General features: G+C 37.4%; 2 long non-coding RNA genes across 2 annotated transcripts; both read right to left on the reverse strand.

Moving 5' to 3' along the window:
• Window positions 1-205: 205 nt before the first annotated feature.
• Window positions 206-4,158, reverse strand: LOC125386904. The gene is made up of 2 exons (XR_007227461.1): window positions 3,955-4,158; window positions 206-1,792 (listed from the first exon to the last, which is right to left on the reverse strand). It is a non-coding gene; the product is annotated as an uncharacterized LOC125386904 (long non-coding RNA).
• A 1,573-nt stretch (window positions 4,159-5,731) lies between these two features.
• Window positions 5,732-8,271, reverse strand: LOC125386903. The gene is made up of 3 exons (XR_007227460.1): window positions 7,896-8,271; window positions 6,629-6,886; window positions 5,732-6,551 (listed from the first exon to the last, which is right to left on the reverse strand). It is a non-coding gene; the product is annotated as an uncharacterized LOC125386903 (long non-coding RNA).
• Window positions 8,272-11,668: the final 3,397 nt, after the last annotated feature.

The following is an 11,668-nucleotide window of genomic DNA, read 5'->3' on the forward strand; positions in this document are numbered from 1 at the left end:
CGCCCTCTACGCTTTTTGGAAAATTCGACGATTCTCATTGGACCCTATTCGATTTGTTCAATATCCTTTTAATTATTTATTATTATCATTATTTTTGTTTTTAATAGTTCATAGTTTTGGTAGTATTCAATAAAAATTTTCTAAAATTTAATAGACCCATATATCTGGGGAGGATGGCTGGTCGTGTGATAGTTTAATGACGAAATTACTCGATGTTGAAACCGTCAAATATATTTTAAAATAATTATAAATACAGAGTCAACCGTGGATTTGTTACAATAATGTTCGCTGAGACGATCGGTACGAACGGATTCGCTAAAAACTGTGTGCTGATCGCTGATAAAATCGCTCGAGACCGAGACTGAGAAACTGATCATCTTACGATCATGTTTGTTTACTTATACTGGTCGAAGGGATACCGATACATTTCCATTCGCCTTTGTTAGACGGTTACACGTGGCGACGACGTTGTTTTGCTCGGAGTTGGTTTACTATTACATTATGTATATTTTAACGATATTGATACTCTGAAGCAAAACAATAGCGAAATGTCCTCTAGCTCATGTACCGCTACATATCTATATCCTTTTTGGTTAGACTTAAGAAGTGCTGAGTATTATTAAAATTCTATGAGGAAATAGTGTCGATTTTATGGCTTGTGGAATTGAAATATGGTTTACTCAGTTTTAACTAAAAAATTATTCGCAATATCTTTCCAGTTATTTATGCAATTATTAAGAGAAAATTTTTTAGATTGTCATGTGTATCTTATTTGGCTTGATTAAAGGAGTATTAAATATTCTGGAAAGTTATTATTTGGGATCATTTTACAGGTTATGTAATCCCAATACAGGTTGCTCAATTTGAAAAATTCTGAACGTCTTTTTGGGTAATCAGAAGCCTAGACAACAGCGATCGAGCTTCTTTAGGTTTATATTTGTAACTCGTGTTGACTTATTGATCCCCATGGAGAGATTACAACCTTCCCATGGGAACAAATCAACGTCTGGTGAGAAATATGTATGCGCCCAAGGAATCGTTTCGGATGTCATCGTCGAAATCTGCTTTCGAGGGATTAAAGTTTCTGACAAATTTCGGACAGCTTGTTAAAATATAACCTCTCACTCGAACGGCTCGATTTCTTTCCCCTCGTGTAACGTATATTAGCAATCGAAAATTGGCATAATGTTCGGAAGTGTTCGAGGATTAAGGAGCTTCTTCTTTGTAATTGGAAGTTTTGAAAATCGTTAGATCTTAAACATACAAATAAAACGTCTACTTTAACGCCAAGTTTTTGACTCGACCCGCCTTAATTCCAGTTAATCCCAATTTCTAAAGGGATGACTGGGTTTAGAGAGGATCAACCCTCGAAGAATCTCGCAGACTTATCGGTTTCAATTTTCCAGGCGAAATGATTTCGTTAGGTTAAATATTTTGACACATCTAATCTTACAAATTACTCTTTGATATTTATACAATTCGAATCGAATAATTGTTCTAATCAAGCTGCAAATATTTATGCAGATAACAGCTACTATACTTTGGATATTTTATATATTTCTCCATGTTATATACATACATATATTTCTGCATCCTTAAATCTGCCATAAACGCAGTTTACTCATAACATTAACATTTCCAATCTCTTAAATATTTCTTAAATTATCAAAGTGTTTTCTTGATATGCATGTATTTGCAATGCAGTGTCCTTTGGTGAATTTGTTGTCCAAAAACGCTTCCCAAACTCAATCCTCTTATACCTCTGTCTCTTCTTCCTTTCATTGCCAACATTCTAATAACAAAATCCATTTAAAAGATCAATCCATATTTCCATTGTTATGCGCATAACGAAGTTGGACAAAGAGACAACGAATCTAACCAGGTTTCTATGATGATTTTCAGGTAAACACAACAGCGATGACCAAGTAACCTGGAAACGCAAGGTACATCGACACGCGTGCTCAAATAAAAGGAGCTGTACCGCTAAGGAATGGGAGGAGAAAGAGGACGAAGGAGAACACGGCCTTGCCTGCATTCAGCTGTGTCATCCGCGAGCCGTTAACGCTCAGGTGCTTTCGAACTCAGGGACGAGCATCAATCACTATCGGTAGTGCAGGTGTAATATGATTATTGTCGCTAAGATAACCTGCTATGATATACGTCCGAGAAGTGTGCCAAGTGACATAACAGGATTTATCTTTAACGGCGTATCGAAGCCTTCGAGTAGAGAACGAACGAATCACCGGCGCCGCCATTGCGTTTCTGGCTTACTTTGAATGCATCGACTCGATCTATGTTTAGAAAGTTTCTTCGAGAACATGGAAATAATATTGCTCTTTGTTAACTAACTGTTGAGCGTTGTTTGATGAACTTAGGGTTATAACTTTGCAGCGCATTCAAGGGATGGAGTTTTAGTTTAGGTTAATTTAGAAGAAAGTATGATGAATTTTTAGATGAAACATAGAATTTTTGAATGTAGAATTGTAAACATTTGCTTGGATTAGAAATTGAAATCTTTTAAAAATGCTAAAGTTAGCTTCCCGTTAGAAATTTTTTTATTAAATATCCTTTAGCTTTTTTTTGTTTCTTTGATTAATAATTTTTCTGAAAATTGCAATCGAGCCAGGTTCCCTTTGTGAGAATATTCGTTTCGCGACACGTTTAGCAGAAATAGATGCTTCCCTGTTCGTCGTAACGGTGACTTGACATAACAGGTCTATTTTCGAGTGACTTCGCGCTTCAACAACTCTCGATCCTGGCTAGTGAGAGCGCCAGTTTTTAACTGTTTATCGAATCCTTCCAGAGGCATCTCGCTTCTTGGAACAGGAACAGAATAATTCGTATCGATACGCACGTATTAGATAAAAACTGCTTGTAGACACTATGCTTTTAAGTATGTTAGATTCAATGATAAATCTCAGCATACTGATCTCAAAATATTTTCAGGTGAATGAGTTCGACTGCAGCAGACAGTTGAACACCTTCGATCACATACTGGGCCAACGAAGAAGTTAAAAGTGGCACGTGCGTTACTAAAAATCCTAAAGAAGCTTATGAGGAAAAAGAACATATGTCGTAAGGTTTATGTGCCGATATGAGAAGGCCCAGTTAATGCTCTACATCTACCCTGTAGATCCGAATTTGTTTGATAAGAGGCGACAAATTCGGTTCTAGAGAGGTTTGTGTGGTGCATACAGAGCTACAGCGGTCTCGAAACAACGGTCACACTTTTTCCGTGTACGACTCAATAGAATTATCCAATTATTGTATATCGAGGTCGAAAAATTATGTCGAGGACATTTCAATTTCACTTAGTTAAAAACGCATGAAATTTATTCTTTTAGATAGATCTTTTAATCATCGTCTCTTATAATTTTTCGACCGTTTCTTGATTTAATGTATTTTTTTTATTACACAATCTACGAGTTCTTACGGAATTCTTGAAACAGAAAAAGATTCAAAACATCAATCGGTTCTAAGAAATTGATTAACGAAACCGAAAGTCACTCGAGTGTGTACAAGAACGTGCAACGTGTGTGCAACTAGAACGTCGAGATGACTAGTTAAATAGATCAAACTGGATTAGAACCAATAACTATTTTAAGAATCTTAAAACTAATCTTCAATGTAAACAACAGTGCAAGCAGCACTCTAAAAATACGATAAAAATTAATTTACTGTGGCAAATTTTCAACAATTCATATTGCGTAATACGAACGTCTCCAATCGACTTGTTGTAACGCGATTTCTCTAGCGTTCCTTTGATCGAACAATTTTATCATTAAAATCACAGTTACGCGGAATACTTCGAATTCCAAGCGTTTCCTCTCGTTGAACGATCTTCGTTCGGAAGATCGCGAGGGGCAAGAACGCAGTTGCCATAAGCGAGAACGTCTTCATTAATCCCGGTACGCAATTACTCGCAAATAACGCTGGTAGTCTAACAAGACTTACATCATGTTCGTTGCTCGCGATCGTTTTTCAACCACGCGTTCTTCAACTATGCGAACTGATTCTACCATCTAAAAAAAAAAATCTGTTAGAGGCGATCAAGAATTAATGACCGTTATTAATAGCAACTCGTCGCGATTCCACGACTACACACAATACACTGAGAGAGAAAGGCTAGTCGACGATGAACCGCGCTCTACAATTGGCGACCCGACTTGACGCCACGATGCACACATTGCATTATAGCGTCCACATTCTTGTATACCAACGTCGTACAAGCGGGTTCAAAGTTTCATTACATATTGTGGAAGTCGATTATTTTTAATATGAATGAAATATTGTTGTATGTATCGATGCATTTAGAAAGTTCGTTATTTTTGTGGTTTGTTAGTCTGTTAAACGCTTCTTACTTTCTACAATTAATTAGGTAATTGTGTAATGTTGCGAAGAATGCTGAATTCATTTGCTGAATGGGAATTCATTTTTTATTTGTTGAGTAATAACTATTTGTATAACAAAGATTCAGCTAAGATTAAGCTTGAAATATGCATTTTGTAATAGGAGAGAATAATAACGACGAATTGAATCTATTCTTCATATATTAATTGTCTGTACAATAAAGATTACAGTATTCTTAAATTAAGGTTGAAATATGTACTTGAGAATTCAGATGCATTACAGCTTTTAGATAGAGAAAGAATACTGAATACAGAAAGGCATATTTTCAAAGAACCTGCAATAATATTAAGTAAGCGATTCTATAAATGTTCATCCATTACAAACATAGTGCATACAACTATGCAATTTATCTGTTATTTTCAAATGTCTAAAGAATCCTCGTTGTCCAGATTCAATCCGACAAAAACGTCGAATTTAAGCCGATTGCGTTTTCCAGAAGAGCGACAAAGAAAATGATTCGTTCACGGCGTAAGAGTCGGCCCGTCGTTTCATCTTTTTCAATTCGAGATCCTATCCTTTTATTCACGGTCGACCATAAGAGAAGCCGTAGCGTTCGCGCGCGCGTTTTCTTGCATCCTTCGGTAACGGCTGCGACGCGTCCATTAATCTTTGATCGTGCTCACATTAAAATGACATGCCGGTCGTTACGCAACCGTTCGTAAGTGCTAATGAAGTGCATACACGGCCGTAATTACCGGTCGAGTAGCCTGCCCACTATCCATAGGCGCGCGAGCTCGTAACAACCGAGCGAAGGAAAGGGGGAAAAAAATCTAAAGATTTCGTAACGATTCAGATGGAAAAAGAACGTTTCATGGCGGCAAACGCGCTGCGCATTTTTCTAAATGACCAATGATTTCCTTTGTGTGAAATTGTACTTGGAATGCGATGGAATGGAAACTTGTTAGAGAGTAGATATTATTGAGCAACTCGACTCGTTTTTATTTCTAATGTTAGTCAATGTTTATGATATCAACGATAACGTGTAAACGAGCTGAACCACGGAATTGTAAAATTAGATTGAATGTAATACATTGCGTAGCGGAACATTGCTGAAGATCAAGTTGCGAGCTCAATAATTCTTTTATATTTCTGATTAATAATTCTATTTGTATAATAATATTTCTGATTGTCCTTGTTTCAATCGAGAGCGATATAATGATAATCGAAGTTTCTTACACTCTTGCTACTTACGATTATAATAAAATATTCTTGTAAAACAGTATTTTTATAAATTGGCTGTGTATTTATCGAAATTCAAAAATTATGAAAATATATAAATTATTCAAAATAAGGAATTAGTAAGATTTATAAATGTGGAGAAATCTCTATGTAGATTCTATTTTTCAGTTGTGTTCATAAAAAAATATGAATTTGCATAAAAATCCACAGCCCACTTATAAAATTCGCAATTCGGTAACTATTAAGAAGATTTTAATAAGTTAGATGACTTTTAGTATCTCGTGATCAGGTAATCGTATCTCAATCAAGTAAGGCGAAGATCAACGCTTTTACTTAAACCTACAGAAAAATTAATTTATTCTTATAAAATAATAATTTATGATGATTAATTCATATACTTAACATTGCGCTGACGGGATGCGACTATATCTCAAATAAATCTTGTTTAAACCGTTTGCATTGTAAAAAAATTATCAAGGTAAGCCATCGATAAAATGTATTAATGTATTTACGATATGTGAGTACCTAATCGCGGTATGTAATCCTGACACATTACAGATTGCCTGGACGATAGGAAGAAAAAAGGGGTGACAGCGCGCGTTGCAATTAAGAAAATGGAAAATCTGCAATTCAGAGCGAATTGCTAACCGTGGAAAAACTCGAGCACGACTAATAGAAAACTTGCTCAAAGGTCGATGAAGCATGTTTCAATGCACCGGTCGTTATGATTAACGAGGAAATGTTTATAATGGCGGTTAACTTCCTGCAACTTATTTATTCCTTAACGTCATTTTCGAGGAATTATATAATTTTTTCTTATTCCTCGGATCTTAATCTGTTCCATATTACTTTTCAAATTTTATTAACCTTTATTCTTCTCTTTTATTAATCTTCGCCGATTCAGATTTAAATCATCGCCAAAGAAATTCAAATTACCTGAATAATACGCGTGTAACGTCGACCTGCATAATTACATAATATTATTCACAAAATATTCGTATCAAGAATCTTACGAAAAACATCGAACAGCTGCACTTACCTAAACCAAAAATGGCAACACGCGATGCACACGGCTCGTTAACAGCGGCACGCGCATCAATTTCAACCATAATTTCCTTCATCAGGGAATGCACATAGGTGGAGAGGATCATTAGTTAATACGCAAACATCATCAAAGTGTCCTTAGCCGGCAGAAGAACTCTCTCGTTTCACAAGAGCGTGCTAGCGCCTCTCTCAACGGTCCGACATGAATTTCTTCATTAGAATCAGCAGCTCGACTTCGAGGTCATTAACTCACCTGTAAACATTGTTCCCCATCAAAACGTCGTCAGTTATATGAAATTGCAAAAAAATGGTCGCGAGCCAACGGTGTCGGATAAACGGTAAAAACCACGTTACTGCTAACCGGACGTTCATCAACTCGATGCGCGCGTTTCTCCATTAGACTTGATTTACAAGAACGTTCCGGCATTCGCGCGCTTCTCATTCGGTAGGTGTATTATTCGAGCGCTTTTTCGAGCGGCACCTGCGCTCGAGATTTAACTGCGCTTCCATGCGATATATCACAGAATAAGCGTTTGGGAACAGCATGACCTGATTCACATTTGATCGTCTGTTGTGATTACGTCATCGGTGGAGATTAAGTTTAACGCATGGTGACATGGTACAAGGTGTTTTATGGTAGGTGAATCTTATCTTAAGGACATGATTTCAGATTGAGGTTATAAAGCCAAAGTTATAGAAGCTAAGTTATTTGATTGTATATTGTACATGAACAACGATTGTAAATTGAAAGTAGATTTTTTATATTCGATAGGGGAAATTTACTTTGATATTTTATGGGATGCCCTGTATGATTGATCCAATTATAGAGCAACGCGATTCAATCTTAAGCAAGGGATATTCTGAAGGAGGAATAACTACGAAAATGACTGGCATTCGAAGTAGCATTATTTATATTAATTACGAATGAACGTGGTAAATTGAATAACGTTGCACTTGTAATTCCGTTTGATATCTCCGAGTGAAAGAAGCGTGAAGTTATTGCATCGTAGTTATGTACGTAGATTTAGTCGACCAGAATGGAGAAGAAATGAAATTGAAATCGCGCTGTAATTGGTATTACAGCTCTGAAATACAATCGTACCATGACCAATTAAATGCAGCCTTGGAATTCTGAACAGCCCCGAATAAAATTCAGTCAGCTCAGTCTTTTGAATAGCAATGACAGAGACTAACTGTGAGTAAAATAATAAAGCGAACATTTACCTACAAACATTCGTAAAATTATCGTATATGTAAATTACCTTTACACGCGTTTAAGCCGATACTTCCACCATAGGACAAAGTGTTATTCGCGTATAAAAAGAATAAAATCCACCACTATTCCAAAAATACCTTTCCCACTCGTTGGAAAGCAATTTTTCATAACCACAATCACACTAAGGTGATAGCACGACGGAAACATCGCTGGAAAACTCGAAACTCTCATCGATCCACTCACAAAAAAGAAATTGCGTTCCTTGCGGAATTTTTGCTGGAATGGGTGCACTCGCGACATCCGGCGGATGGGTCGCACCGGAAGAGGGCAGCAGTCATGTTTTGATCAGTTTGATCGAATGAAGACAAACGGTTGGCGATGGGCGCGTTCGCTTATACGATTCCAGAGATCTTGGCGGAGTCTCGAGTCTAAATCCACATCCGAGTACGCGAGAAAACATAACAAGATTGATGATATGCCTGACACGCGGGAGAGGGTGCTGGTTGGCTGGTTGGCGAGTCTGGCGTCGAGAGCAGCCGGAGGAAACACCAACCGCAGGAATAGCTTTGCTACTTTTCATTCTGCCGCGTCCTTTGCTTCGGCCGAGTTCCATGCTTGTCAATCATTTGCCGAGAACCTAGCGACACCTTGCGCGTTCGCCGTTACGAGGTTGATGTTTCTTCCATGAAACGTTGCTGCTGGATATTACGTGATGCTATTGTTACCTCGATATCAGGCTGTTTCTTCTCTTTTTGCTGCTTCTGGCAATATATGAAAGATCGTTGATGTCATTTTGGAAATATCGAGGCGAGATTGATCTTTTACAGCTATCTTTGGACGATGTTCCAAAATAATTAGTTGCGCTTATTGTCTCGAAATTGTCAAGTATTATGTTCTTATAACGTAGAAGACCGCAGCACAAAAATATGACAAGCGATATTAAAATTTAATAATCCATTCTATGTATTACCACAATTGTCCTTTTAATTGATCGTGGAATTACAAACAGTACTTTTGCATCCTATTGAACATTCCAGAAATGTTTCTTTGGTAGATTGTTTACTTAACCTTTATTATTAACGTTATGGTAAATTTCATAGATATATCGCTTAGTTTCAGGGAATTTATAGCTGTGAGTATAATAGATTGTTTGAAATGAAGAAATTAACGAAAATGGATTTGTCATGTTGGCGTTTTATTTCAACGTTATTAAAAAGTAAATAGCTGCTTTTTGAACTGCGACTGGGAAGAATGTCAAAGGTAATATAGTTTCACAAATTATGCCCCATCAATGTGTATAATAATTGCCGCTTTCTTCACAGAAGGGTTAGAAAAGAGAAGATTAAAAGAGAGACGGAAAAAAAGGTACGATGGAAACGATATCGAGTGCAGACTTTTTGCAACGGTCTAATTATGATTTATATCTGTTCGTTTTCTTGTTATAATGCGTACGTATCTGATTAGTTTTCGTAAATTACGTCGTTCCACATTTTCTTCGTGCAAATGATTGATGAATTCTAACCGATTAACATTCCAGCTTGACACCAGTTACTCATTAGCTGGCAAGATCGTACCGCGCTGCATTAAAAATACTGCGGTTCAACCGTTTTATTAGTTGCAAATCGTCCGCGTTTAGTCCATTCATACGTTCTCTTCCTATTAAGTAATTCTCGAAAGGACGTTTCGTTGTTTACCATGGCGCGGTTGACGAAACAGCGTTGTCCACGTGGCGTAGCTTTAATAAGAGAAAGAAGTCTTGTAATTTTTGTTATATTGTAGACTCTTGTCTACATTATTGTATATACAGTATTGTATTGTATTATATATTATATTGTTATTATATATATGTATTATATATATTATTGTATTATATTATATATTGTATTATATTATATTATATACAGTATTGTAGGCTCTTTGTAGAATCTATTTCTGAAAACCGATTGGTTTCGGTAATTTATTGCTTTTAATGACAACGGCAAGGAGTTTAATTGAATATCCAGTGGATTAAGTTGATCGCAATAAATCTTAAGGCTAATGTTGCAGTCACCTTTTGTTTGTTCCTGGCAAATCATTGATCACTGTCAGCACTACAATCTTTCTATACACTATTGTATTTAGATTGTTTATCTTGACAAAAAGCTCAATCTTCTGAACGCTACACTAAATACCCTTAACCATGATCACGTGCAACACTAAACGAGGTGAATTTCTTCAATTGTCAACTTCATTTTATTACTGTTTCTTATTAATTTACTATTCCATTCGTCCAGGCAGAAGAAAAGGCTAAATATGAACGGTGTTATCAAGAATCACAAAACAAATACCTGCAAGTTCCACCTACTTTTCCAATCATTCTTCTACGAAGATGCTACTCGTACTTGTATCTGGTAACATTTCTATGAGTTTTAAAAGGCACAGGAAACATGTCAGAAGAGGAATAGTACAAAGAAAACATTGCAAGAAATGCCAACCGCAACTGTAGGTCAATTGTAAATAACAAAACGTACAGAAACGACTGCCATAAAACCGTGCAGACTGATGGCGCCTCGATAATAAAATCGTCACTTCCATCACTGTGCAAACGTTCAAGAAATCGTTTCGTGGTGCAGTACGAAATCGCTTAGGCGTCGTCACGTCGAGTGGTTAACGGAGCAAACGAACGGGGTTAACTGAACAGAGAGTTGGCGCAAACAGCGCAACCCTCGCCGGATTCGTCGCCGGTGACTGATGGCACGTCCTGGATCCTCCGACAGCTGGAAACGTCGCCACACGCCGGCAGAAAGAGGCACTGAAGAGGGAGGAGTTATGCAGAGGCACGTTCGATACAAATCATGCTAATTCCGCATCAGTTGTCACTCTGATCAGAACTTGTCTGCCTGCAACGTCTAACTTATGGCTCAGGATGTTGGTATCTTTTGTCATTCACCGCTTTAGATATTTCCTTTCCTTTGTTCAACTCTTTAGCCGTGAAAAAAGCGAAGGTTTTCGCTTACGTGGATTAATTGACTTTGGTATGTGAATGTCGAAGATGAGGCTATTTTTCACGAGCATTTCGTACAGGGAAGCAATCTAATTTTAGTTATACGTATTTACAGATGGCCAGAAGGTGACCTTAGTCGTGTTTTCAACAGAGTAACACACATCAGTGCAGATTCAAGTTTACACGAACCTTTTGCGAGACAAGTACTTTACAGATATAATTAGAGTTCATGTAATAGAAGTTCCCTGATTCTGTCCACTACACGTCGCTCTTCGTTTCATGCACACAAGTAAGATAAATGGATTGAATTAACAATAGCAGGTATAATTGAGCGCTAAGTAAAATTTCATTCAAACAAATAGAGTTCATAGAAACAGAGGTTTACTATATTATGATATGTAAAATGTTGTATCGTTGCAGGACAACCTACAGACTGTACAATCTCGCACCCAATATAGTTATGCAAATGAAGCTTCCATCATGAAATGGATCTCGAAGGGGCGCACGATCTGTTCGACGCTTCCAATCTCTTCCCTCGTCGCGGAGACATCGCTTAATAAATATAAAGCAGCACGTTGCCCGGAGGTGGTCCACTATCCTGTCGCATCTCACAACTGGTCCCTCGCCAGTCTTCCTCTTAATTATTCCCCGTAATTCTTAATTATTATGCACGAAGCCGCGTACGTGAGTCGAGCAAGGCTGGTCTTCTAGACCATCAGGTCTTTAAGGCTATCAGTTCCGACCGGATGTACTGATATCTCGTATTTTCAGGTGGACAGATAGTCATCAATTTGAGGTTAGGATCAAGACTACATAATGAACGCAAGGTTTGGCAG

Source organism: Bombus terrestris, chromosome 18 (genome assembly GCF_910591885.1).
Source record: "Bombus terrestris chromosome 18, iyBomTerr1.2, whole genome shotgun sequence".
Lineage (NCBI taxonomy): Eukaryota > Metazoa > Arthropoda > Insecta > Hymenoptera > Apidae > Bombus > Bombus terrestris.